This window comes from Neovison vison, chromosome 5, assembly GCF_020171115.1.
Source record: "Neovison vison isolate M4711 chromosome 5, ASM_NN_V1, whole genome shotgun sequence".
Classification (NCBI taxonomy): Eukaryota; Metazoa; Chordata; class Mammalia; order Carnivora; family Mustelidae; genus Neogale; species Neogale vison.
Window position 1 is genome coordinate 14,477,450 of NC_058095.1, and position 27,796 is coordinate 14,505,245.

A 27,796-nucleotide genomic window follows, 5' to 3' on the forward strand; every position below is an offset into this window, starting at 1 on the left:
TTAACCCACTGAGCCACCCAGGCGCCCCTCTCATAGGGTTTTGAGCAAGGATATGGTACGCTCATGTTAGGATTTTGTGTTTAAAATTTTTAAAAAGATTTTAATTATTTATTTGACAGATAGCACAAGTAGGCAGAGCAGCAGGCAGAGGGAGAGGGAGAAGCAGGCTCTCCACTGATCAGGGAGCCTGAGGTGGGGCTCGATCCCAGGACCCTGGGATCATGACCTGAGCCCAAGGCAGCTGCTTAACCGACTGAGCCTCCCAGGTCCCCCAGGATTTTAAAAAATTTTTAAATTTTGTTTTTAAGTAAGCTCTGCACCCAGTGTAGGGCTTGAATGCAAGACCGATCCTGAGATCAGGAGTCGCATGCGCTGCTGATCAAGCCAGGCAGCGGGCCCCCATATTAGGAATTTTTAAAACCACTTCCACTGCAGTTAGGCGAATAAATGGAAGTCCTGGTAGGGAGAGCCATGAGGGGTCTGCTACTGTCTTCCAAGCAAAAAGGTGGTCGTTTGGACCAGAGTGGTGGCAGCGAAATTGGAAAGAAAGAGAGAGGAGAGGTTTAAAGATAAAAATCACAGTACTTGGTAAAGGACTAGGTGAGGGCCAGCTTGCATTTGCAGTGAAAAGAAATGTAAATTACTTCTGGCAGAAAACATTGGCTGTGCATACTCTGCAACTCACTGGTATTACACTTCCCTTGGCACCTGTTTTTCAGAATTTCTAGATAAATTTAAAGCTGTTCTCCTTATTTGCTCTTAAATCTATTCTTGAAAACTGTCATCCATTTTTGAAACATATTCATCGAGCATCTACTATGTGCTGGGGAGAAATAGGTGAGCAAGACAACCCAGGCCCTCAGCCCATCTCCTCCGCACCTCTCCATCCTCCGGGCTGGGGTTGCCTGACCTCCTGAAGCCTTCATATGGGCCAAGTTGCCAGGGTTCCTGCCCCAGCCTCAGGAGGCATCACTTGCTGAGTATGTCATCGGTAGCATGGGGCTCCAAACTGAGGCCTCAAGGGCAGAGTCTTCCATATGCAGCCCACAGTCAGGGACATAGTAGTCTTCCTCTATGTCTAGAAGGTGGAGATTGTGCCCTGTTCCTATTTGTATCTCCTCCGTCTCACACTCCCCGCTCCCTCCCCAGCTCCCATCAGCAAACCAGAGTGCTCTACCCTTGGGTGTTCAGCAGGTGTTTGTGAATAGCCCCCATACTACTCAAAAATAATGCTAGATGGGCCCTAAAGAGGGCGCTAGACAGCAGTAGGGGTGGAGGGATCTTCCTGATGTTGGGAGATTCACCACTGGAGAGAAAAGAGGCAACTGTGTTTAGACCTGGCCCTGCTGATGGGCCGACTTGCCCTTCCCTCTGAGGCCAACTTCTAGATGAGGGGAGGAGTCTGCCTCCTCAGATCACCTGTCACTTGGGAGGGAGTCATAGGAAACACCTGGATCTTCACCGGAACTTTCAAGTTCTAAACAGGAAAAGTACTTGAGGCAGAGATGGCAGTTAAATTTCCTCTAGAGCTTTTGCGATTGTGATTCTGAGAGAGAAAACTGATGTGGGACGTTATTACCTGGTTTCCTAGGTAACTTTCCTTTTTTTTGTTTTGTTTTGGAAGAATGGATTGGGTCCCCAGACCAGGTCCTCTGATAACCAGAGTGGAGGTATTTATTGAGGACAAGAGTGATGTGTTTTCTGGGAGACTTGCAAGTCTGAATATTAAGGGGATAGAAAAGTATATACATGTTTAAAAAAAGCATACAGGAAATTTGCAGAACCAGATAACATAGAGACCTAAGTGACTCAGCGGTAGTGTGGGCCCCAAAGTGGTGCCCAGAAACTCTCCAGTGGAAATTAGCACCGAAGCTGCTTGAGAACAGCGCAGAGGGAAGGGGTCAGGTATCTGTCAACTCATGCCTGAGGGGGAGCGGCCAATGTCTCCAGGCACTGGAAACCTTAACATCACAGCCAGATAAATAAGTGATCTGCTTATTGGAATTGGATTGGCATAGACTGAAATAGAGCAAAGGAGTATGGGCACACATGGCCCCCCAAAGGCACACACTCCTCTGTGTGCCTTGACCGCAGAAGGCTGGCAGCAAGCCTTCCAGTCATGATGGCAGGACCAGGTATGTAATCGTAGGACGGCCTCCCAGACTGAGCTGGCAATGATTTTGTTCCACAGGCAGATCTTAAAAGAGGCCCCTGGCAGATGTAGTAGACTGTGAAGATGTTTGTAGGTGAGTGTTAATAGAAGTGGACCACATGGTAAATTTTAATACCACCTTGCTGATATTTTACCTCTGAGAGCAGGTAGAGGGATGTGTGTGTGTTTGTGTGTGTGTGTGTTGGGTGGGTGCTGTTTGGACCTAATGAAGACAAATAAGGAAAAGCCAGTTGACGGCATGGATAGGATAAAGCCATCCAGAGGGCAAGGGAGCCGGGAGATAAGCCCAGAGCTGGGGCTTAAGGCAGGCTGGCTCCACAGCCCCTGCTCTTGGAGCATCTCCTGCCTCTTCCTATTTCCTTTGATAAAAACAATGGAACCGCTCCTCCCATTCGTTCTACAGGAGCCATCTTGGTGTCCTCAAATATAGATGCCCTTTGGAAATGACCTCTAGAGTATCAGGCCATGGCAGTGACTAATTTGATGTGGCTCCTCCTTGGGCTGCCATCTGCCTCAACTCCCCCACCCCCCGCCCCGCCCCGGAAGAATTCGGAGTAGAAACTGCAGTACCTGTCCCAGAAGTCTGAAGGGACTCGTCCTCAGGGCAAGTTGAGTTGCTTGCCCTGGCGAAGTTCAGAGGCAAAATTGAAGTGGAAAATAAGTCAGAGTAGTAGAAAACCCATGGGAAAGGAGTTGCTTTTGTTTTAATATCCCAGGGTAGACTAATGTCTGTGGGGATATGATGAGTGGTATTCGATCCTGATGGGGAAGGTTAATAGTAAAGCAGGAACATTAATTTTTTTTAAGGCTAAAACTCCCAACAGAAATGACTATTGATCATACTCTGAGCCAGGGGCTGAACTTCTTTGGTCAGCCTAGCTTTTGTTTTAAGGTCTGACTGCGATCAAAAGGGCTGTTGGCAGAGGCTTAACAGCCTGAAGCGAATTTTATCTCATGAGGTCTGATTTGTGGGACGAGAAAGTCTTGTGGAAGGGAAAAATATATCTTGAGATTCTGAATTAGGTGAGAGTTGCTTTGGCAGCAGATGTAGCAAGGGCAAGGCCCAGAATTTTCTGGGGGCAGGTGATCAAGAGCTCCTTCCAACTGTATGAATTTATAATGCCAGAGTGTTTATCTCAAACAATAGAATTTTAAACGCTTAAAATATATGACCCACAGCTTAGACGGCTTCCAGGAATTGCAGGATTCACAATCTCAAAGTCCTTAGCTGTACTGTGGCCTAAGAATTTGAGCATTTTGTGTGATTTGGCAGAGTTGACCCAGTAGCTCCAGTTTCCCCGCCCAGAAACATCCTGTTGCTCCTTCTGGACTCTGGCACGGCACTGCAGCAGGGGCCGGTGGTCCCTCGCCCAGCACGGCACGGAGCGTGGGTGGGCACTATTGGTTGGTAAGTGTTCAGTACTTCATAGCAAGCTAAGGGAAAAAGTATGACTTTTTTTTGGCCATGTTTTTCTATTTTTGGAGTTCATACAGATGCCCCAATGGGCGCATAAAGGGAAAATGAGGTTTTTGCCACCGTAAAGCAGGATGGTTCCCTGGGTCAGTCCTGTCAGTTTGTGTTTCTGCCTGTTGTCGTAGAGTACAAACCCGGATCTCTCACTGGTTTGATGCTATTGGTTAGGGAGGGGGTGACCCTGTGAAACAAGCAGGGAGCCCTGGAACTAGCTTTGGAAGCTTTCATCGAGCCAGCTTGTAGATTTCATGGTGATTTGGGGCTAGAGAAAGGACTCATCAAACGGGTTGTCCCCACCTTGAGTTAACCTGGGCTGGGCATCCGGTGACGCTCGAGCATTCAGCAGATGACGCCGCTCCCAAAGCTGTGGCTGTACTTGGGGACTGTCACAGGGCAGGTCCACACTCTCCTGGGCAGTGAAAGGCAGTCTTCTGCGAGTCTCCTAAATGAGAGTCTCTTAAAAGTGTTCACCCACTTTGCATTCTTTTTAAGGAAGGTCTCGAAGAATCTTAAAGCAAGTATTTGCATAGCATGAAACATGATACATTCTTAATTAAAAAATGGCTAATTCAATTTTTTTCTTCCTGGTTAATAACTTAAAAGTCAGTGTGCCAGTTTTTCTTTCTTTTTTAACTTAGGCAAGCACTTAAGTATGTTTTAGAATATTTGCTTTTCAACTTTTGGTTGTTTGTAGAGTGTCTAGAAAGGAACCACCTATTTTCCCATGAAAGTCTTGGCCACAGGAGTAAAAAAAAAAAAAAACAAAAAAACCCCACAAAGCTTTTGTTGTTTTCTTGGGGCAGGACTTCACCTTGCCCTCTCTCTTGTCCTGCCCAGACTTCTAAAAGACCGCATACCCCACTACCCAAAGGGTATACATCGAACCTCTATACATCTTCCTGAAAATAATGTAATGAGTTCTTGAAATCCGGGTTGTCGTTGTTGTTGTTGTTTTAAGATTTTATTTACTTATGTCACAGATAGAGAGACATAGAGAGAGGGAATACAATCCAGAGAGTCAGAGAGGGAGAAGCAGGCTTCCCGCCGAGCAGGGAGCCCGTTAAATCGGGGTTTTTAACCTTGGGGAGGGGAAGGGAGAAGTCTGTACCTGCTTGCAAATTGAATGTGAAATCTTGCGGGTGTTTGTGGATTTGTGTTTGGTGGTGGTAGGGTCATATGTTCGTCAGGCTTTCACACAGCCCTCGAAGGAGCTGAAGTCTCTGTACCTCTCACTTAGAAAGCTCTGAAGCCAGCTTTTGAGAAAGGAAGGACCGATTAACAGTAGGGAAAGAACCTAGATCACAGTCTGCCAGAGGCATGGTGGGAGCCCATGCACGCTAGCCTGGCTTCTCACTCATCATACCTGGCTACCTCTGGGTCCTCGAGAGCCTCTTTCCTCCCTACTGGCCCCTCTCCCCTCTTCAAATCTGTAAGGTATCCTTTGCTCGGAGAGCACTGGATGAACTTGTCCTACAAGCCCGGTGCCATGCGCCAGGATATTTTGTCCTTGGCTTCTTTAGTTACTTTCTTTTGGTCAATGCCCTAACTGCCTTCTAACTTCTCCTAGGCCTCTCTTCTCATTTTTCTTGGGTTTCTCTCTTATACCACCTTCTCTTCCTCCCCTTCTTCCTCCCCCACTCCCCTCCTCCCCCGCCCTTAATATATTCTAAGTTAATCTGTTCCCTGCCATTGGCTTTTCTGTTCGGTCTGGTAATTCTTGTCTGCAGCCAGAAAGGGGGCCCTGAGCTAGACAGAGAACCAGGAGGCCTCCCAACCCTGTGGTTCTGGACGGTGGATCCTGTCCCTCCCTGGGATGTCTTGGGGGTCTCAGCTTACTACCCGCTTCCATCCCCAAAGTCCAGCCATCTGCTCTGGTGGCCTCCACCCAGCCAGGAACACACATGCATTTGCTGTCACAGGCTCCTGCCTTTCCTTGTGGACCTTATATGTATCCCATGATGGTGAGCTCGGTTCATGAAAGTATGATTCTGTTCTATAATCCTTATTCCAGTGCTTCCAGAGGCAGAAACAACAGAAGTTATTGCTTCCAGAAAGACTGTTCTTCCAGGGGCAGGCCAGAATATAAGAGCATTGGTGACAAATGTGCATCATTGCAACAGCAGAAATTTCAATTACAGTGAAAGATGATCATTTTCTACCTTTGGTAGTTTAAGCTTCTTTCCCTCTCCGAATTTCTCCCAGTGCTCTGGGGAGCTAGGGCTCTGGCCCTGAAAGCGTTTGGTCAGAAGGTCTCCTTTTCCTGCTTTTGAGGACTCATTAACTCCTTGGCAGTGCTCACCTTCACATGGAGGTGGGCGTGCGGTCCAGGAGGCTCTGCTTAGGAAACCAGATCTCTTCATAGATAGAGCTGTCTCATGAGCTAGTAATGCAAGCTGTTGGTAATTACACAAAACCTACCGTGAAATTCATCTAAAATTAATGAAGACTCAGCACTGTGGCTGTTAAATACAGAGGAAGTTATGGCAGTGGCCCTCAGTTATCTGAGTAGGTTATTTCTTGCTCGTCTTTATGCCTTTGGCTGGCTTCCCTTTGCACCCCATTGTGCCCGGGGTCTCCCTTCCCACTCCACTCTGCTCGCTTCACGTTCCTCCCACGCAGACCCATTTTAATGGGAAGCTACCCAAAAATGCCATTTATTCCCAAATCAATTGCTTGGGATTATCCATTCTACTTTTCTGTGAACACAGAGAAGTGAAAGGTCCGATGTATTTAAAAGAAAACAGTATGGGGTGCCTGGGTGGCTCAGTTGGTTAAAGCCTCTGCCTTAAGGTCAGGTCATGTTCCCAGGGTCCTGGGATCAAGCCCCACATTGGGCTCTCTGCTCGACAGGGAGCCTGCTTCCTCCTCTCTCTCTCTACCTGCTGCTCTGCCTGCTTGTGATCTCTGTCTGTCAAATAAATAAATAAAATCTTAAAAAAAAAAAAAGAAAACAGTAAAAATGTATGGAGAACAAATATGTGTGAGTGACAACTAGCTAGATTAATAGAACATGTCTGCTCTTCCTGACATTGATTTTTTTCTTTTAAAGGAGCATTGTTGGGGCGCCTGGGTGACTCAGTGGATTAAGCCTCTGCCTTCGGCTCAGGTCATGATCCCAGGGTCCTGGGATCAAGCCCCAAATCAGGCTCTCTGCTCAGCAGAGGATTTTTAATTTTTAAATAAATTTTAAAAATCTTTAAAAAAAATAAAAATAAAGGAGCATTGTTTATTACTTCATTTAGTGTGTAAGTCAAAATTTAAAGATCTCAAGATCTGTACTTACATAGACTTGAGATAAATGGTTAGGATACTTTGAGACTAAAATTTATATTGCTTTGGTGATATGCTTTATAGGTATTTCATGCCTTGATTTAATAGGAAGGATCTCAGGTCTATATGTGCTTTTTTTTTTTCTTTTTTAAGATTTTTATTTATTTATTTGACAGAGAGAGATCACAAGAAGGCAGAGAGGCAGGCAGAGAGAGAAGGAGAAGCAGGCTCCCCGCTGAGCAGAGAGCCCTATGCTGCGGCTTGATCTCAGGACCCTGGATCTTGACCCGAGCTGAAGGCAGAGGCTTTAACCCACTGAGCCACCCAGGCACCCCTATATGTGCTTTTATGTGACTTGAAAATCAACTAACTATTCTATTTGAACAGATTTCAGTTAGGACAATGGTTTTCAGACATCTCACAATGGTGCCGTTCTCAGACTCTTACGACAGAATTGTCAAATTATAGCAAATAGTGTCAGAAATAATTTTGCAATTTTCTCAGCAGATTGTAATTTCTCCTTCTGTACATCTCGTTGTTCTGGAAATAATAGTGTGAAGGTACCTTTTTCCAGAACTGATTATTTTCCAAATACAGTGGTACCTTTTGGTTTAGAAGAAACAATAGAGGAAGATTGTGGTCCAGGAGACAAGCAGAGAACAGGGTTTTTTTTTTAGTCTTTCTTTTATTACACCTTTGGCCACATTTTTGAAGAGAGACCAAGAATTGCCATATGTGTGAAAGAATATTGGCAACTGGATAGAATCGAGATGAAAGTGAGATTTTCAGAGTAACAAGGTCCGGTTTCTTACGTAGGTTGTAGAAACAAAGGATATGTGATCACAGTAGGTCTAGCAGCTGGGGTTGGTGGAAGGGGAGAATTCATGAAATCTGAAGGATATTTAAGTTGATATGATATATAATTTCCAAGTTAGAAAAACCTCATCAAGAACAGTGGTTTGTTAAGACCAAAATAGAAAATCAGTTTTTAAAAAATGGGAGGAGGAATGTGCACATATGCATCTTACAGGATGTTGAAAAAAGACAGCCCGGGCCACAGTCCGGTGAGGGAGTCAGAGCGCAGTGGGAATAGTGCTTTAAGGATTACATTTGATGTAGAAGCACTCAGTCAAAGAAGAAACTTGCCCAGGAGGAAGGTCTCTGTGGAGATGTGCCCTGCATTTTGAGTGATGTACTAGAGCATTGCAGACTCAACATTAATTTTGATCTTTCTTACGAAGCTGGATAAAACAATATTGTTTCTGAGGAAAAAATAGTCGTTTTCATGAGGTGTCAGAGCCCCTGGGGTGGAAAATGCCAACAGCGAAGAATCCCAAACAAATTCCAGAATCAACATCCTCAGTGTAGACCTCACACTGACATGTCATCTTGATTTACCCTGCTGGGAGGTCCAGCGGGCTCTTGTTGGGCACCCCAGAAATGCACGAGATCCACACCCAGCAACCAAGTATGGGAGCCAGTACTCTGGCTTCCTAGTATTTTTCCTGGGAAAAACTGTTTGATCTGAAACAGTTCAAACCAGAGCTGGCTCAGAGAAGCTTTGGTTTTGGCCGCCTGGGTGGCTCAGGTGCTTAAGCATCTGCCTTAGGCTCAGGTCATGATCTCTAGGTCCTGGGATCGAGCCCCACATCGGGTTCGGGCTCAGCAGGGAGTCTGCTTCTCGCTCTCTCCCTCTGCCTCCTCCCTGCTCACGCTCTCTCTCTGTATCAAATGAATAAAATTTTTAAAATCTTAAAAAAAAAAAAAAAAAAAAAAAAAGGAAAGAAACTTTGGTTTCCCAAAATAACAGATGAAGTTCTGCTACTCCCTCGAAAGAGCAGCGTTTTAACTTTTGGAACGTGCACCCCTTTGCGCCTCTGAAAGCTACGCACCGTCTCCCAAGGAAACCACACGCTTACGCTCAGACCAGATTTGGCCCATAGGATGTTAAGAACCCTTGATGTAAAATAGTAAGATGGAAGGTTTGGAAGAGAATGTTAGGAAGGAGTATGCTGCTGGTGCTGGTGCTGATTTTTCTCTGGAGGGTCGAGGCGTTTGCTGGGGAGTGTGCATTGTGGGTTGTTGGACGGTAAGATTTAGCAGGGCTGGAATACGCAGCTAGGCCTTTTTTTTTTTTTTTTAAAGATTTTATTTGTTTGACAGGGAGGGATCACAAGTAGGCAGAGAGGCAGGCAGAGAGAGAGAGAGGAGGAAGCAGGCTCCCCGTGGAGCAGAGAGCCAGATGCAGGGCTCGATCCCAGGACCCTGGGATTGTGACCTGAGCCAGAGGCAGAGGCTTTAACCCACTGAGCCACCCAGGTGCCCCAGCCAGGCCTATTTTGAGAGAGTTGTACAGTTTGAGAGTAGTACTTCCAGAAGGTGCAACTCCCTGCTCCCCTCGAGATCTGGGCCCAGTGTTTGCTGTCAGAGGCTTTTTGGAGAAGGTCTTTCTAAGTGCGTTATTGATTATGTGTGTGTGACAAAGCAGGACCAACTCTGCATTTATTTCCCTCATTGCTCATATCCTTTTCCCCTTAAAAAAGACTGATACATACTTTGACCTAGTGGGTTTTAAGAGCCGAAAATTAATTTGTTAGATAAATTGCTTGTTATGTAAGTTAAAAAGGAGGCATTGCATACTTACTTATGCACAACAGGATTTCAGAATTCTCTCATTTGAGAATATATATTCTATAAGAACTGCATGTATTGGATTTGTGTCCTGCTTTCAAATCCTCTGCTCCACTTTCCAGTGGGCCTGGCGTGTGATACAAGCTGGGAGTGGGGTGGTTCTGCTCCAAAGGCAGGCCCAGGAGCTACAGGTGGATACCTTGGAGTTCTATTGATGGCAGCAGCTCTGCAATTTCCACTTCTGAATCCCTGGTAGATGGTGACTTGCTGAGGAGCTTTTATTTGTGCCATCGAGATCTATAGGGCACCTGGGTGCCTCAGTTGGTTAAGCATCTGACTTCGGCTCAGGTCATGATCTCTGGGTCCTGGGGTCGAGCATCTTGTTGGGCTCCCCGTGCAGCAGGGAGTCTGCTTGTCCCTTTCCCTCCTCTCTGTGCCTCCCCTGCTCCTGCATGCATGTGCACGTGCTCTCTTTCATATAAAAATTTTTTTAAAACCTTAAAAAAGTGATCTGAGAAACCACTACCACCCAGAGGTATACCCCCCTTCTCCTGAAGGATCCTTTCCTTTGACAGCGGCTGGCTTGGAATTTCAGTTTCCTAGAAGAAATGCATTTTCCCAGCAAAACAACATTTTGTATATACACAGTGGTTCTGTAGAAAAGAGTGGTACCGTGCTCACAGCCTGCATTAGGAAAGGCTTGTGTTGCTGCAGAGGATACCAGTAGAGGTGATCTGGGTGTGAAGTTAGATCTCACTTTCTCCTAGCAGGTGTTATAATATGTTACATTCTGGCGCTAAAACTTGGTGCCCAGTTGCTAAAAATATACTAGACTATAAATGATATATTCATTTTCTATACCATATGGAATATCCTGAAAAGGCCATAAACAGGTTACGTAGGTATTAAGTGCGGTGTTCTTTCATTCATTGAACCAATAAATATTTAAGTGCCTACTCTGTAGTGCATATATTCTGCGGGCTAAGAGGTAACAAGTAAGTAGCCTTGTAACACGATGTCAGGTAGTATTATTGTTCTTAAAAAATAAAATAAGGGGCTGGGGAGGCCTTGCTTTTAGAATGAAGTTGTCAGGAAGATCTTTCTGAGGAAACCTTAGAGCTGAGTCCTGCCATTGTTTTTACTACAACAAATTTTGGGGAGTAACAGTTGTCTTGGGGGCCTTGGAATTCAGTGAGGCATCTTTGCAGAGATTTTGACCGACTAATTTGAAGCATCTTTTGAGGAGTTGGGACTTTGGTATCAGTGACCTTTTGAGAGAGTGACTGGCCTTATTCTGGTGTTGGTATCCTCTTTTTTTTTCTTACTGTCAGTTTTCCTGTGGCAGGAATAGGAGGACAGCAAGTTGCCTCTGGCTGTCATGCTGGTGGTTCAAAGCAGACCGAGCATCTCCCTACTCTTGGGTTGCCTTTGAACTTGACCACTGAACCTCGCTTTCTGATGTTATGCGTGCCCAGCAGTCTTTAAAATGCACGAACTGACCCTCCACTTGTCGCTCCATGAGGTCTGACATCCTGAGTGCTTTCCCTGAAAGGGTCCCCACATCCAGAGGCCAGCTGACCTGAGCGTGGCCGAGTCCCAAACACAGGGGCCTGGGTACAGACTGAAGGGTTATAGCTATTGGCCTAAGGCTTTTTTCTCCCTCCTCAGTGTCATTTTTAAGCACGGAATCACATCGCTTCTCGGCCTTTTGGCTAAGATCAAGTGTAAGCACTGAATCATAAAATTATAAAACAACCTTTTTGGAAATAGCATATACTTCTGCCAGCGATGCTGCCTTTGTTCACACGTGGGGCCTGTTAGACCCATGGTTACTGCCTGTACTCAGTCGTCCCAGGATACTTTAATAACCAGTATTTGCATCGGGCTGCGATGGACAGAGCCAAGGCCATACCGCTGCCCTTAATCATCACAACATCCTGTTGTTACTGCTGCCCCTTTACAGACCAGGAAACTGACCACACCTGTCAAGGCAGGAAGGGCACTAGTCACATAGGGAGAAGCCCATATAAAGGCTTGTGTGGAACTCCTTTCATCCCCACACAGATGCCACGGGGTAGAGTTTATTTTTCTCATTCTGTAGATTAGAAAACTGAAGCGCAAAAACATTGTGTAACTAGCCCGAGGTCACGCAGCTGGCGAGGGAGTCACCCAGGTGGGGTTTGGAAAAGCATGCTCTCAGCACCCCTCCGGGCGCCTGCCTCACCTGGCTGAGGCCACCTGGCCCTTGCTCCCTTCTTCCTTTGTAACTCCTGCTCTGCCCCCGCTTCAGTGTCACCTCAGCCACTTTGCCTGGTACCTGAACCTGGGTCAGGCAGGCCAGGCTGTGCCAAGCTGAGCAGTGCTTCTGAGATCCCTGGGGGGCTCACAGATGTTACACATTTGTGGGTGAAGAGCTTTATACACACACATATATGTACATACATACACTTACATATGTGTCTGTGTGTGTGTGGAGATGCAGCGGAAAATTAAACTCTACATTCTTATATTTCTAAAATTGTGTAAATCAGTATAGGTGCTAGTTTGTGTTTTTTCCTCATTTATCATTATTTCATTTGCATATCGCCCCACTTCTGTACATACTTGCTATGTGTTGTTGTTGTTTCAAGATTTTTTGTATTTATTTGAGAGAGAGCATGAACAGGGGGAGGGGCAGAGGGAGAAGCAGATTCCCTGCTGAGCAGGGACGACCCCCCCCCCAACATGAGGCTCAGTCCCAGGACCCCGGGATCATGACCTGACCTGAAGGCAGATACTTAACTGGCTGAGCCACCCAGGCAGCTCCATACTTGCTATTTGTAAGGACTATGTAATATTTCCCGTTAACACAGTTAGGATCCTTGGTTGTCCATTTAAGTTGTTAAGCTCTGGGGCCTGGCAAGGAATGTACCTGATAGCATTTCTTCTTCAGGAAGAAAAGTTCAGAGTTTGGCTTAAGAATAAATAAATGGTTTTTGAAAAATTGTTCTGCAAGTTAGAGGCACTTATTCACTATAGTTTCAGTGGATTTTATTTGGAAACGTGTAGTAGACATTTGATGAAAAACAAATACTTGGTTTTTCCAGATAGGAGTTTACATTTGGATCCCAGTGTTATAAGCAATCATAACTAAAACTTTTAAAAACTTTCCTTGGGTGTGATTTACATATCTAACCAGACAAAACCCTTTTCAGAAGCTAAAGCAGAGAGGATTGAATTGACAAAACTTTTTAAAAATTAAGATTATCTCGGGGTGCCTGGGTGGCTCAGTGGGTTAAGCTCGATCCAGCCCCATGTCAGACTCCCTTCTCAGTGGGGATTCTGCTTGTCCCTCTGCCCTTTCCTCTACTCACTCTTTCTCCCATATCAATAAAATCTTCAAAAAAAATAAAATAAAGAAAGTGGTTACAGCTTAGAATTTTTTTTTTAAAGATTTTATTTATTTATTTGACAGACAGAGATCAGATCACAATTAGGCAGAGAGGCAGGCAGAGAGAGAGAGGGAGGAGGAAGCAGGCTCCCCGCTGAGCAGAGAGCCCGATGTGGGGCTCGATCCCAGGACCCTGGGATCATGACCTGAGCCGAAGGCAGAGGCTTTAACCCACTGAGCCACCCAGGCGCCCCCAGCTTAGAATTTTTTTAAAAATTAAGATTATCTTGAGGCAAAGGATGGAATTGACAGGTGATCACAGAAAACCCCTTCTGAAATAAATATCCCAACGTTGGACTTCTACAGCAGAGGATTAGCATCAAGGAAATAGCTGCTTCTTCCTTTTCCCCTGTGGTGTTGGGCATCCCTAAAGGGAGTTGCCCGGACCCCATTTGCTTTGCATTTCTGCCCTTAACTGGCAATGATGCCTTAGGCAAGTCTCTCAACTTCCCTGTCTCCTATTCCTCATTTGAAATGAAAACACGGTTCCTGCCTCTTAGAGCCAGAAGTGAAATGAGGAGTGTCTTGATGTATCCAGGACTTATATCTTCAATCATAGTTTTTCCCCGTAACTCAGAACTTCAGATGAATTGGTGCCTGCCAAGTGAGCTGCCCGGGCAATGCCAAGATTCCCCCCCAACCCCCAACCCTGTTCCTCATTTTAGGAAACAGTTCTTTTTCCTGCTTTAATTTGAAGTTTCTTCTTTGCCGCCTGGTTTAAATTAGGGTCCTAAAAGTTGAAGAAGTGTGTGTGTGTGTGTAGAATAGTGGATAGCATTAAATTTCTCTTGAAAGATGTTCTAAAAAAGTTGAATGTAGGCAGACATATGCAATGGTTTATTGCATATGTTAACTTGCACAGTATTGTTAGAAGTTCATGACTTTGAACTTTGACTTTGAACAAAGAAAATACTTTGTTGGGACGCCTGGGTTGCTCAGTGGGTTAAGCCTCTGCCTTTGGCTCAGGTCATGATCTCGGGGTCCTGGGATCGAGCCCCACATCAGGATCTCCACTCAGCGGGGAGCCTGCTTCTCCCTCTCTCTCTCTGCCTACTTGTGATCTCTGTCTGTCAAATAAATAAATAACATCTCGGGACGCCTGGGTGGCTCAGTTGGTTGGACGACTGCCTTCGGTTCAGGTCATGATCCCGGAGTCCCGGGATCGAGTCCCGCATCGGGCTCCCAGCTCCATGGGGAGTCTGCTTCTCTCTCTGACCTTCTCCTCCCTCATGTTCTCTCTCACTATCTCTCTCAAATAAATAAATAAAATCTTAAAATAAATAAATAAATAAATAACATCTTAAAAAAAACACAAAACTTTGTCATTCAGCAAATTCTCTCTCTACTGTTTGTTTGCTTTTTTAATTTTTATTTTTTAAGTATTTATTTTAGAGAGGGAGAGAGTGCGTGTGCATGTGCAGGAGTGGGAGGAGAGGCAGAGAGAGAGAAAGAGGGAGTGGGTCCTCAAGCAGACTCCCCACTGAGTGCAAAAACCGACACAAGGCTCAATCTCAGGACCCTGAGATCATGACCTGAGCTGAAATCAAGAGTGGGATGCTTAATGGAGCCACCCAGGTGCCCCTTGTTTGCCATTATTTGTAAGGAACCATTAGTCTCCCTCCCTGGTGGTTGTGTAATAGTATCAGTTAGTGAATCAGAACTTCCAGCACCTTTCTGACATCCACCCTTGGAGGCCGCCAAATATCAGACTCTCAAGATGTCCCAAACTGAACCTACTATGTCCTCCTTAAACTGATCCTTCTCTTATCCCCAGACTTGATAAATGGGATTGCTGACCACTATCTTGTAAGCCCAAAGCCTAAGGCTTGTCCTTAAAAGCACCTTCTTTCTCATTCCCTATCCTCCCCGTCAAGTCCCTCGCATGTCATCTTCTCTCTCTCAGTCCCCTTCTTTCATCTTCACAGCCACCTCCTTTGTCTGGGCTATTGTCACCTCTCGCCTAAAATGTAAGAGTGTAACTGATCATTCTGAGTCCCTTCTTGTCCCTTTCCAGTCTGCTTCCACACTGTACCCAGAGTAAGCTTTCAGAATGTCCATCTGATCACTGTCATGCTGTCTGTAGACCACAAACAATAATCCTTCAGTTGTTCCTCATTGCTCTTGGGATAAAAACCAGTTCCTCAATGTGGCCTTCAATGTCCTGCATGACCTGGTCCTTACCCACCTCTCCAGTCTCATGCTGTGTACACTACACCTACATCCAAGGGTTCTCCTTTGGATTCCTCCATTAGGCTGTGCTCCTGCCTCAGGTGCCTTACTCGTGCCATTCTGCCTGTGGACCGCCCACACTATCATCCCAGCCAGCTCTGCCTCATCCTTGAAATATCAGCCCAGTTCCACTTGTTCTAGGGACCCTTCCATGACTGAGCCTCAAACTGATGGGGTCTCCCCTCTGGCTGTACTCTCTTGGCACCCTTTGTGTTCCTTCATAGCCCTTGCATTGATTATTTGATGGTCTCTACCCCCTGTCCTCTAAGCTCCCTGAGGCCTGCTCCAATACTGTGCTGCTATGACATTGTAAGGCAGGAGGCAGGTGGCAAGCACTGAATGCTAAAACGTGTCTCTGCTCCCAGAGCTTTAGTTCCACATGTCCAACTAGAAAGGTTTGGCTGAGATTAAAATGTCTGTGCAAACAGACCTGTACCAGTGCGTAAACTGTGAAATCAAGAGAGCCTTAGATCTACTATCAATGCCAAATGCTTGTTTTATATACATAATAAATGGAGAGGAAAATGAATATGTCTTTAGGTGCTGTTTTTGAAGTCAGTTTCTGAATGGTCACACCTTTACACATTTTGGATGAACATTTCGTGGAATGGTCATGTAGGGAAAATCTGTGGTAGCGACTGCCTGTGATGGCTAGTATAAAAGGGAAGGCAGAAACATCAGTAAAGTCACCAGGTAATCAATAACATGGGTGGACCATTTGCTACAAACAGCCGTCGCCTCTGATGCCACCTTCCACTGTCTCCGTGAAGTCCCAGCTAATTGTGACCAACTTCCCTGGATGAAAATACGTTCCACTAGCACACAAGAAGAGATGTGCCATATTTTTAGGGTTTTCTTAAGATTTTTGTGCATGCAATAGAACATTTACTTATGTACAGCAATAAAGTGTGTGTGTGTGGGGGGTAGAACACGTAGTCCCTAGGGCTGATACCGGCCTGCTGGATTTCTTTTTGCTGTAAATTGTGATCTACTATAAGAAAGTCTTCCCAACGTGGAATGTAGTTCCCTAATAGGTTGATTACTATCCCAAGTAGGCTTTGAGGGTCCTGGAAGAGTAGAGTGAAGAATAAAGCAATTTATAGCCTGTCCTATGAATTACTGGGACTTTTTAAGAAGTACTTTTCATTGCTTCACTGAGTTATACTCAGGGTCCACCCTGGAATTGATGCTCCCTCCTGGACAGATAGTGTGAATGTCTTTGTCGTTCAGCAGTGAGCTTGGCATACAGCCCGTGCTCAGTAAATGTTGAGTGGTTGGAAGCTTTTCTTGAAGCACAGACCACTGGTAGAGAGCTTCTGTTGCCCATGGATCGATTTGCCTTTGGAAATACATGAACGAGGCAGTTAATAGGGGTGTAGGGCACGGCCTTGGAGGGTGAGCCCCAGCTCTGCTAGTTGGTAGTTTTCTGTTGCCTTGGTAAGTTGCCCAGAACATTCCTCCTTTTTCCCCATCTGCAAAATGTGGGAATAATACTCGCTCCCTACCTCACCGAGTCACTAGTCTTCGGTGAGATCTTGTTGGTAAGGCCCCGAGGCCCGGCGTGTGTAGAAGTTAATTATCAGAATCCCTCTGCTACATCCTCCCACGCCCAGATCCCCAGATCGTGTCTCACTTGGATCTCTGTGGGCCTTGGCCCTCCTTTCCTCCAGGAAATAATTCCTGCTGCTTTAGGTGACTGGGGCATGTATGCTCAGGACGTGAATGGTGTTCTTTACCATGGACATTTAAATGGCTCTCAAAGCTTTTGGAGGAAAAAAACCCCTTGTATGATGACCGTAATACATTGTTTTAAATAAAAATAACTGCCAAACAGAGTCTTTTGAGAACAAGTAATAATATTTCCTTGATATACTTTACTCCATCCTGTCCACGGGGAGAGAGCATCGTGGTTAATTATAACATTTCTCTGCCATCGGTGCCCATAACTTCACAGTTCATGAAGTGCTGTCCCATTTATTCTTTCTCCCAGCAATTTGAGGAGTGGGTTTTCACCATCACGACCCTCATTTGACAGCTCAGGAACTACAGTCCCAGCGAGGCTGCTCCCGAGCCAGAACTCTTCCCAGTTAGCCTCAGCTGTCCCGGGCTATGCCTTTGGGTGTTGAGTTATCTCTGTGGGATTTTATGGTATCCTTAATTACACTTCGGTAGCCAGAAAATTCTGCTCCTGTTTTGGCATTTTCCTTTGGTGGAGAGTCCTCTCTGAGGACCCACATGAGCTGGAAGAAAAAAGCCAACAACAGACTCAGCATTGTCACCTGGAAAGGGCAGGACACTGCTGTTAGGCAGTTGCTGGACCTATGAACAGAAGAACATCAAGATCACAACTTTATAGCGTTCACCCCTTTGAGATGTCAGATGGAGGCCCAGTACAGCCGTCAGGTTTAGAGTGCCTCTCAAATTCGATGAGGCACTTTGGTTCTAGGCTGTGTACTCATGTTTCTGGTGATGAAACAGAAACTTGTGTGTGTTTTCCGATTCGCCAAGAAACAGCTTTTTCTCTTGTTACTTTGTGCGTCCAAGTTTGTGTATTTCACTTGCCCTTCATTTCTGCCTTCTCTCCTGCTTTGGGCCCTTAGACAGTGATGAAACAGACCTTCAGAATGGGCAGCTGTGGAGGCCCTGGCTGGGGTCAACTCTGTACCTGGGGTCTGGATTTGCGGGGGGATAGGCTAAGCCCCAGGAGATGAGGCCACAGTTCCAGGGGCAAACAGTGCAGTCAGTTATATCAAAGGTCAAGAGCAGAATTCAGTCCAGTGGTGTCCTGTGCTCATGGAAGCAGGGACCCACCTCTCATTCTTCATCTGAAAGATCTGAAGTAGTTCACTGATTAACCTTGATGGAGGTAGGCCTGCCCCTGCCTTTCTAATGTAGGCACAGAGCCTGTCACCTCTTACAAAGGAGTTGCCTCTAAGGTAGTGCCTTCTAATGTAGATGTAGACTGGGTTAACTAGTTACTGTAGACTGGGTTAACTAGTTACTGGTGCCGAGGAACGGCTGATAATGTGCCTCAAGCTGAGTTCCTGGGGATTTCATGATTTCATCACCCTTTCCAGTGTGTGTGTGTGTGTGTGTGTGTGTGTGTAAGTTAATAAGTGAGTGAGTATACTGTGTTCCTGATATTCCAAGGTGATTTAGACCGGTGAGTCTTAATTCCATGGCAGGTATTGGGGCAAATGTGTGCACATACATAGGCTGTGATTACTGGGAAATTGTTTCAAATTCTTTGTCTTCTAATCCCCCCTTCTCAGTTATGACATGTCCTGAGATGGGGAGGGGTGGCTGTGTCGTTGGCATGAATACATTCCCTAGGATTTTCTGGCACACCTCCGCTCTACCCAGTCCCCAAATGCACTTGCCCACTTGCCCTTTGGTTACCAGGGACAGGAAGGTGCTCAGAGCTGGGTGGGAAGAGCCCACCGCAGTGTGCTGGGTGGGGCTGATCTAGGCTGGTGCTTCCAACCTGACATCTGCAAAGGAGCCCAGGGAGCCAGGGAGCCATTTTCAGTATTTCAAAAGGCTTTAGACAAGCTGTGCATTTACCCGGGACAAGGACACAAAAGCTAACCAAATCATCAAGTTTCTTTTCTTCTGTTTGGAATTGTCAAGTCTGTGTGGTTTCATGCTGATTCCAAGTGCTGATTGGCTGTGAGTTACATAAGAACTTCTGAGACAGGATTGGTCTAACTCTGGATATTGTTATTAGAGCTGGTATCAGGTCTCTTTCCCCAAGCTGAATGTTCTTACTGCCTTTAGAATGGGGTTGACCTTGACTATCAAAGTTAAGCAACTGATTCTTTCTTGCTTACTTAGCAATGTTTATCATCCTTATACCTATGGCAGTGATTTGATTTCATAATGTTATTTAAAACCCTTTATAGGGCGCTTGGGTAGCTCAGTCAGTTAAGCATCTGCCCTGAGCTCAGGTCATGATCCCAGAGTCCTGGGATCAAGTCTGTGTTGGGCTCCCTGCTCAGTGGGGCATCTGCTTCTCCCTCTCCCTCTGTCCCTTCCCCCTGCTCGTGTGCACATATGTGCTTTCTCTCTCACGTGTGCGTGCATACACACACATGTGCTGTATCTCTCTCTCAAATAAATAAAATATTAAAACCCTTTATAAGTATGGATTATTGGTTAAAATTTGGATCAGCATTGAAATGCAAAAACAGTATATAGTATTAACCCAATTACTACTAAACATCATTTGTTAGAATCTTGGCCACAAATATGTGGCCAAAGTGGAGAAGGGACAGAAAAAAATGTTGGTAGGACTGCATATGTCATTCAGTGTCTTTATTTTATGTATTTTTTAAAAAAGATTTATTTTAGAGAGAGAGAGGCTACACATACACACAAGTGTGGGGAGGGGAGAGGGAGAGAGAATCTCCCGGCGACTCCTGCTGAGTGAAGTGCCTGATGCTGTGCTTGGTCCCATGACCCTGAGACCACGATCCTGAACCGAAATCAAGAGTCAGACGCCCAACTGACTGAGCCACCCAAGGTGCGCCTGGTGCCTTCATTTTAAAAGTGATCCTTTTAACCAGCTCTACAGTAAAAGCAAAAAAGACAACTCACAGTAAAGCACCAACTATTAACCTTTCGTCTCTGTAGCCTCCTAGGATCCTGTTGGCCGCACTTTCTTTTTTTTCCATGCACACCCCCCCAAGTTCTACTTTTTCATGTTGTGCTATAATGTATAGACTTTTCCATATTTCTACTTTGCCCCTATGTTTGTAATTCTTTTTTTTTTTTTAAAGATTTTATTTATTTATTTGACAGAGAGAAATCACAAGTAGATGGAGAGGCAGGCAGAGAGAGAGAGAGAGAGAGAGGGAAGCAGGCTCCCTGCTGAGCAGAGAGCCCGATGCGGGACTCGATCCCAGGACTATGTTTGTAATTCTTAATGGTCACAGCTGCCTGAACTAAAGCTGCAGTCAGCCAGGCGGGACAGTCTAGTTCAGGTGGTTAGAGAGGCTGGGGACAAGCTGTTTGATCCTTGAGAACGTGGTCGGGTGGGGTCAGCTCCGGCCCCGTGGGCATGGATAAAAAGATATGCTCGAGCCTGCTGCGGATAATGATAATTATAATTTCCATGTGCTAAATTCATTTTCCCAGCAGCCCTTCTGAGGTGGGCACTGTTATTTCTGTTTTATTTGAATAATGAGGAGAAAGAGGCCTTTTGTGATAATTTGTCCAGAGTCACACGCTGGTCAGCAGTGCAGCTGGGGTCGGAAGCTGGGGCAGTGTAACAGCCGCGTTTAAACTGGTAACCGGGTTTCTCTGACTTCAGAAAACTTACCACCTTCTATCTTCCACCTTCATGCTCGCCGCAAACACGTCTGTTATCTGCATTAAAGTCACAGAGGCTTGATACTAGAATAAGCCGGAGCAAATGCTTCAGGTGAGCCCGAGCCCCAGGAAACCCCCCTTGGCATCAGAGCTTTGTTTGTCCTCCTTGGGGCAGAGTGGGGCAAACAGCCAGGTCACAGTCAGGCATTTCTTTCACTCCATCCCGTAGTCGGCCTTGGAGTTTCTCAAACTTGACTGCGCACAACAATGACCGCACAAGGTCACCTGAAGTGTTTGTACCGTGCTTTGTAGGCTAATCTTGGCTCTTGGTAGATTTTTGCCCTGACCTTAGAACTTAATCGCCACTGATGAGTGGCCACCAGCTTCCTAATTAGAAGTTATTTATGTGCCCTGCTCTATCCTCTGGACAAATTAAAAACGTTCCCATGTTCTCCCTTATGCCTTTTGCCATGTCAATGCTTGGAAGTCATTGAAGCAGTTCTTTCGTTACCTGGAGGGGCCCGAGAGGAAGTGTTTCCTCTGACTGCCGCCTGGCCCCTCTGTGTCTGGGACTGCGGTCCAATTCCTCTGTTTTTCCAGGGTCTATTGAAGTTTTACACAGGAGTTAAAACAGATTCATGTCCTTGAGCTGGATTGGAGATTGGACTCCAGAAGTCCAATTGGGACAGGTGGGTGAGAAGTGTCTGGGTTTACACCCTGGGTTTCTGGTTTCCTGTTCTCTAGAACTATCTTTTTCTGGAGTGTGTACAGGGGTGTCCTAGTTCTAGGGTCCTGGCATTATCTGAATTCAGAATGTGATTTTGTTTTGAGTTATGTTCTGTGTGGTCAAAAAGGTACATTTGTAGCATGGTGGCATTGTGGACTACGTAAATTTTGTGGGCTTAGGAACAAACCTCTTTCCCATGTATTTTCCTTCAGGATAAATGGATTTTAAATTTCACACAGTTGACTTACCAATGAACTTTTGAGACTCAGCCGGCTCTTGGGTGAGAACTCACTTACTATGATTTCTTGTATGGCATAAATGTTGTAGAAGGTCAGCTGACAGGCCAGAGTTGTCTAGGAGGAAGGCCTGGGGCTCAGTTCAAGCATCACTAGCTTCATGGAGGACATTGCACTTGACGAGGCAGAGACAAGAGGGGAAGGCACTTTAAATACAGGGAGCTGTCTGAATGAAGGTGGGAAGGAGGATGGTTCTCACATGAGCCAGTGGCTCATCAGACCCAACCAGAATGTTGGGAACACGTTGGAGAGTAACTGAAAATAAGGTTGAGTAGATAGAAGGGACCGGGTTATGTTGGACCCTTAAAGCCAAAGAGATTAGATGAGACACAAGATAGGTCTTTGAGCAGAAGAGGGACATAATGAGAGCAGTGTTTAAAGAAGGCTAGCTGAGGCACCTGGGTGGCTCAGTTGGTTAAGCCACTGCCTTTGGCTCAGGTCATGATCCTAGAGTCCCAGGGTCGAGTCCCACATCGGGCTCCCTGCTCAGAGGGGAGTCTGCTTCTCCTATTGACCTCTCTCCTCTCATGCTCTCTCTCTCTCTCTCAAATAAATTTAAAAAATCTTAAAAAAAAAAAAAAAAGAAGAAGAAGAAGAAGAAAAGAAGGCTAGCTGGATTGCAGAATGCCATGTGGGCTGGATTCTGGGGACGAGGGATGAAACCAGAAAGAAATGTTGAGGTATGAGATGATGAAAGAACTCCATCAATAGGACTTGGGGAACAAAAGAGGCTTAGAGGATAAAGAAGAGGAGAACATTGGAGATGAACCATTGGGTTTGGAGCCTTGGTGGTTGGAAGATCAGGGGTCCCTTGATGGATGAGAGGGAGTTAGTGTTGGGTCAGGTTGGGTGGGCAGGAATAAAGGGACAGATGGGTCCATTCGGTTTAGAATTAGGACTCTTTAGACCTAGATAGGATCTGTGTGTGGGTGTAGATTAGAGAGGAACAGCTAGAATTTCTAGCCAAGGGATGGATTCGTGTATGTAGTTGGGTATGGGAGACAAGATGGCAACTCCTACCATGTTCCCAGTGAATTAGGGGCAAGGCCATCTGCTTAGAGGGAGAAAAGAGGGAGACAAAATGGGAGGCCTGGATGAGAGACAAGGCCTGATATCACACCAGTGGGGGATCTGACCAGGAAATCAATGAGCTAATTCAGGAATTTCCTGGAAACAGCAATGTCCTAGCCCAGGTCTGCATGCTGTAGTCACCTATGTAGCTGGGATCTGGAGCATCCCCCACCTCGCTCTCTCCCTACACACCCTCCCTACCCAGGATGAAGATCCCTAGCAGTGGGAAGGACTTGTAGGCATGGGGGTGGGGATGTCTTGCAGGCGATAGATAGCGGTGTTAATGATTTAGACGGGGTAGTACAGATGGTGGTTTGATCTGACAATACAGATGGTGGTTTCGTCTTAAAAACTAGGCCAGCCCTTCTCTTACCTTGCTCTCTTCCCCCATTTAAAAAAAAAAGCCAGGCAGAGTAGGAGGGGGATCATTTTTTGTGAGAGGGTATGGAATGTGTCCTGTAAGGATAGAACCTGGAGGAGGTATTGTTTGAATCCACAAGAGGGTGAAGCCTTCTGTCGCCACAGCACACGCGAGCGCTGATTTTCTGTCTGCATCTCATTCTTCGTAGACTCGGCAGACTCTCCACCTAAGACCAGAAGAAGTGAGGGATGTTTCCACAGCTGGGCTAAGCAAGACAAGATCTAGAAGTATTTGGTTTTTTGTTTTTTTTTCCAATTTATTTATTTTCAGAAAAACAGTATTCATTATTTTTTCACCACACCCAGTGCTCCATGCAAGCTGTGCCCTCTATAATACCCACCACCTGGTACCCCAACCTCCCACCCCCCCGCCCCTTCAAACCCCTCAGATTGTTTTTCAGAGTCCATAGTCTCTCATGGTTCACTTCCCCTTCCAATTTACCCAAAAGCACATACCCTCCCCAATGTCCATAACACTACCCCCCTTCTCCCAACCCCCCTCCCCCCAGCAACCCACAGTTTGTTTTGTGAGATTAAGAGTCACTTATGGTTTGTCTCCCTCCCTATCCCATCTTGTTTCATGGATTCTTCTCCTGCCCACTTAAGCCCCCATGTTGCATCACCACTTCCTCATATCAGGGAGATCATATGATAGTTGTCTTTCTCCGCTTGACTTATTTCGCTAAGCATGATATGCTCTAGTTCCATCCATGTTGTCGCAAATGGCAAGATTTCATTTCTTTTGATGGCTGCATAGTATTAGAAGTATTTGTTAATCTGAGATAAACTGTTTCAATATTATTAGAAAAATATTTTGACTTAATTGCCTTAGGCACGTTAATCATTTCAAGCGTACTCCCATCCTTTTGCTTGACTTGGGCAATTGCCAAGAGTTTCTCTGGGCAAAATGAAAATGTTGGAACTCTAAGTAGGTTCTGTTCCATGAACATTGAATCATAGAACCATAGACGTACAGAATCTAGAGCTTTTTGGAAAGCTTTCTCGAAGATGAGGAGGGTCCCCTCAGTTTACAGTGAAGCAACCCAGGGTCAGGGAGGTGAAGTGGAGTAGGGCCACCACTGTCACTTGAGGGTCTTGGTCCCCCTCGGAGTTCCTGGCCCTGCTGCCTCATGGCTTCACTCGGTATGAATTTTCAGAGGCTGATTCTACCACCAGCTGAACAATTATCAAAATCTCACACTTGGGTAGAACTATTGGGCTCGGTCATATCACTGGGCTGCCGCCAGCTCCAGTCCTTCCCTGTCACATCCACAATGGTGGTTGCGTGGGATGGGAGGGATTTTACCTGATGGGGCCTATAGGCAAGTAGTCCTCCTCAGAGGGAACTGCAGTGTGGCCATTTGGCCATCCAGGACTGTGTCTCTACCAGGAACACAGTACATCGTGACCTTGCAGGTCTTGAACATGGCCTTGGGTTTCTTGTCTCCTTCCCTTTTCTCATGGTCTGTCCTTCACAGAATGTACTTTCGACACTCACTGAGTCTTTGTGGTCAGCCTGTCAAGTCTATAAGAGCCAGCTCTCCACTCTCTTCAAGTCACCTTCTCTTACTTTCACCCGTCTCTTCCTTTCTCTCTCTCTCTCAGAGATTTTTTCCATTTCTGAGGAATTAATCTGAAATACTTTCCTTTTCCATGGAAAAGCTGAGCCATCTGTTGGTCGGAATGGATTCAGATATGTGAACTAGGTTTTCTAGTTTACAAATATGATTTGGAGGGGAAAAAAAATCCAATACTTTACTGTTTATTTTGACTAGAAAATACAGAGGAATGATTGTTCCTGACAGTCTGTTTAACTAAAGTTAAGAGTGTGATCCTTGTGTGGGCACCAGAGAACAATATGCATGTTACGTATACTATTGTCATCGTTTTCTGCAGCGATTTCGGAGACTAATGTTCTTAAGCTGATGGAATGGGGAATACTTTCTTGGGAAGTGTAAAACCCAGAAACTGCAAATAAGAGATTGAGAGAGTCAACACCTCAAAATCCAAAACTTTGTATATTTCAAAATTAAAAGGCAGGTCAGAGGTGGGAAGCGATATTTGCAATAGACAGTAGACAAAGTGGTAACTGTCCATGACTCATAAAGTAAATTAGAAAAACCCTTGAGCAAGAATGATGAATGACCAGTTGACAGAAGAAGGAAAACAGATGGGGAAAAGCTTGAAATGATTATCAAAGCATTGAGATGCCTTTTTACCATTGATCAGTTGGACGAAAATTAAAAATAATGTTCGGTCTTGACCAAAGTTCGGGGTGGATACTTTATATGCTGCTGGTAGGAGTGTAAATTAGCAAATCGGGCAAGTTTGCAAGACAGTTCCAGAATTGCCAATATGCACTTCCTTTGACCCATCAGTTCCACTTCTAGAAATGTATCCTACAGATAGGCTTGCCCTGGACACAAGATTTATCTTTTCAAGATAGCATTGTTTCTAATAGCGAAAATTAAAAAAAAAACTCAAATTTCTATCAAAGGAATGAGTAATTGGATGATAGTGTATCTGTATTACTTAAAGAAAGCATGTGTGTGTATGTATACCTATCAATTTACTATATAGGCATACAAAAAAGTTCAAGAAATAGTGAGGGTTGCCTGGATGGCTCAGTAACTTACACACTTGCCTTCGGCTCAGGTCAAGATCTTGGGGTCCTGGGATAGAGCTCCGAATTGGCCTCCCTGACCTGCAGGGAGGCTGCTTCTCCCTTTCCTTCTGCCTACCCCCCACCCAACTCATGCTCTCTGTCTGAAATAAATAAATGAAATCTTAAAAAATAGTAGGTGAAAGGGGCGCCTGGGTGGCTCAGTGGGTTAAGCCGCTGCCTTCGGCTCTGGTCATGATCTCAGGGTCCTGGGATCGAGTCCCGCATCAGGCTATCTGCTCAGCGGGGAGCCTGCTTCCTCCTCTCTCTCTGCCTGCCTCTCTGCCTACTTGTAATCTCTCTCTGTCAAATAAATAAATAAAATCTTTAAAAAAAAATAGTAGGTGAAAAACAAACTGCAAAGCAGTATGTGTAATATGATCTCATTTAAGACTGAGAAACAGCTTTATGTGTTTGTGTGTATTTATAAATACAAAAGGACAAGGAGGAAGGGTACTTTTTTTTTTTTTTTAAAGGAAAGATACATTCCAAGCAGTTGATTTGAGGGGAGCAGTTTTGGAAGGTTTTTACAATGAGTTTGAAACTGGTTTTTGTTGTTGTTGTTGTTGTTGTTTGTATTTTTTTAACTGGAGTGCAAATGTATAGATGTTATGTAACCATATATTTTCACTTCTAAAACTTCATTTATTGAGGACATAATAAGAGACAGTCAAAGGTTGCATATAGGATCATAATGCATTGTAGAGTTGTTTGTGATAACAACAAATTCCAAGTAGTATCTTGTGTTGAAACAGTTATGTTATGGAATAGTCAATTTTAGGTAACTATTTAAAATCATGTGTAGAAGATTTCTCTTGTTGACTTGAGGAAATACTTAAAAGCACAGTTAACATCTAGGGAATGCTTGCTTTGTACCAAAGACCATGCTCAGTGCTTTACATAAATTGTTCTATTTAATCTGAAGTCTTTTGCCATTCCCATTTTACAGATGGAGAAACAGAGGCTTGGCTAGTGTAAATAACTCGCCTGAGGGTCAGACTCCTCCCAGGTTGATGGAACTGAAGCCAAAGTCCTCACTGATACCCATATGCTAGATCACTTCACTGTGTAATCTTGTGTATAAAAACATTGCAGGCATTCATATGGTGTGACTCATTTTATAAAAATGAATCTTTCTGTGCCTTAGTTTTCTTTTGGGTAACTTATAGGAGATGGGCTAGTGCAATTTTATGTTCCAAAGATCATGATTTCATTTTAAAGATTGACATCCATTTACATGTAATTTTTTTCCAGATTATGAAAATATTTTGAAATACTTAGATCTAGAAAATAAAAATTACTGATAAGCTCAACTGACATTAGTGCTGCCCGCCTCCCTCTGGTTTTGGCTGGTGTATGTGTGGAATGAACCTTACTATTTTTTTAAGATTTATTTATTTATTAGAGCACATGCAAGCAGAGGGAGGAACAGAGGGAGAGGGACAAGCTTAGGCTCCATCTTACAGCCTTGAGATCATGACCTGAGCTGAAATCAAGAGTCGGACGCCTAACCGACTAAGCCACCCAGGTGTCCCTGGAAAGAACATTATTGAATGTACTGCAAAATTAGTTTCTAAAAAGTTCTTACCAATTTTGTTCCAACCATTAGTGCAATAGTGGGTTTATATCAATGTGCCCTTGACAACATCATACATTATATTTTAATGATGGGATGTTGGCATTTGATGACCCAGATTGTTTCACTGATTTATTTCCCAGCTGATATTTTTAGTAAGTTGAACTTTTTTTGTTTGTGTATTGTCCATTTGAACTTTTGGGTGAATTGCCTGTTTATGTTATCTATTGATGATGTATCAGGAATTATCTATTGATGATACCTGCCTAAACTTGATCATTTAAGACTTAAGAAAGACTATCAGGAAGTCCTTATAAGGGGAAGTTTCACTCTCAGGTAGAATGCATTTTTCTTACAAGGATGAATTGGTGGTCTATGGTTAAAATGTGATTTCTTACCCACTTGAGATTGATTTGACTTTAAAATTTAAGGAATGAGGGGTGCTTGGGTGGCTCAGTCGGTTAAGCATCTGCTTTTGGCTCAGGTTATGATCCTGGGGTCCTGGGATCGAGCCCCTTGGCCAGCTC

At 44.9% G+C, this 27,796-nt stretch overlaps 1 protein-coding gene and 1 pseudogene across 2 annotated transcripts in view; both read left to right on the forward strand.

The window, feature by feature from the left end:
* TEX2 (testis expressed 2) overlaps window positions 1–27,796 on the forward strand; it is a 106,406-nt gene that overhangs the window by 9,132 nt on the left and 69,478 nt on the right. The window lies entirely within an intron of this gene.
* LOC122907943 lies at window positions 11,241–11,395 on the forward strand (annotated as a pseudogene).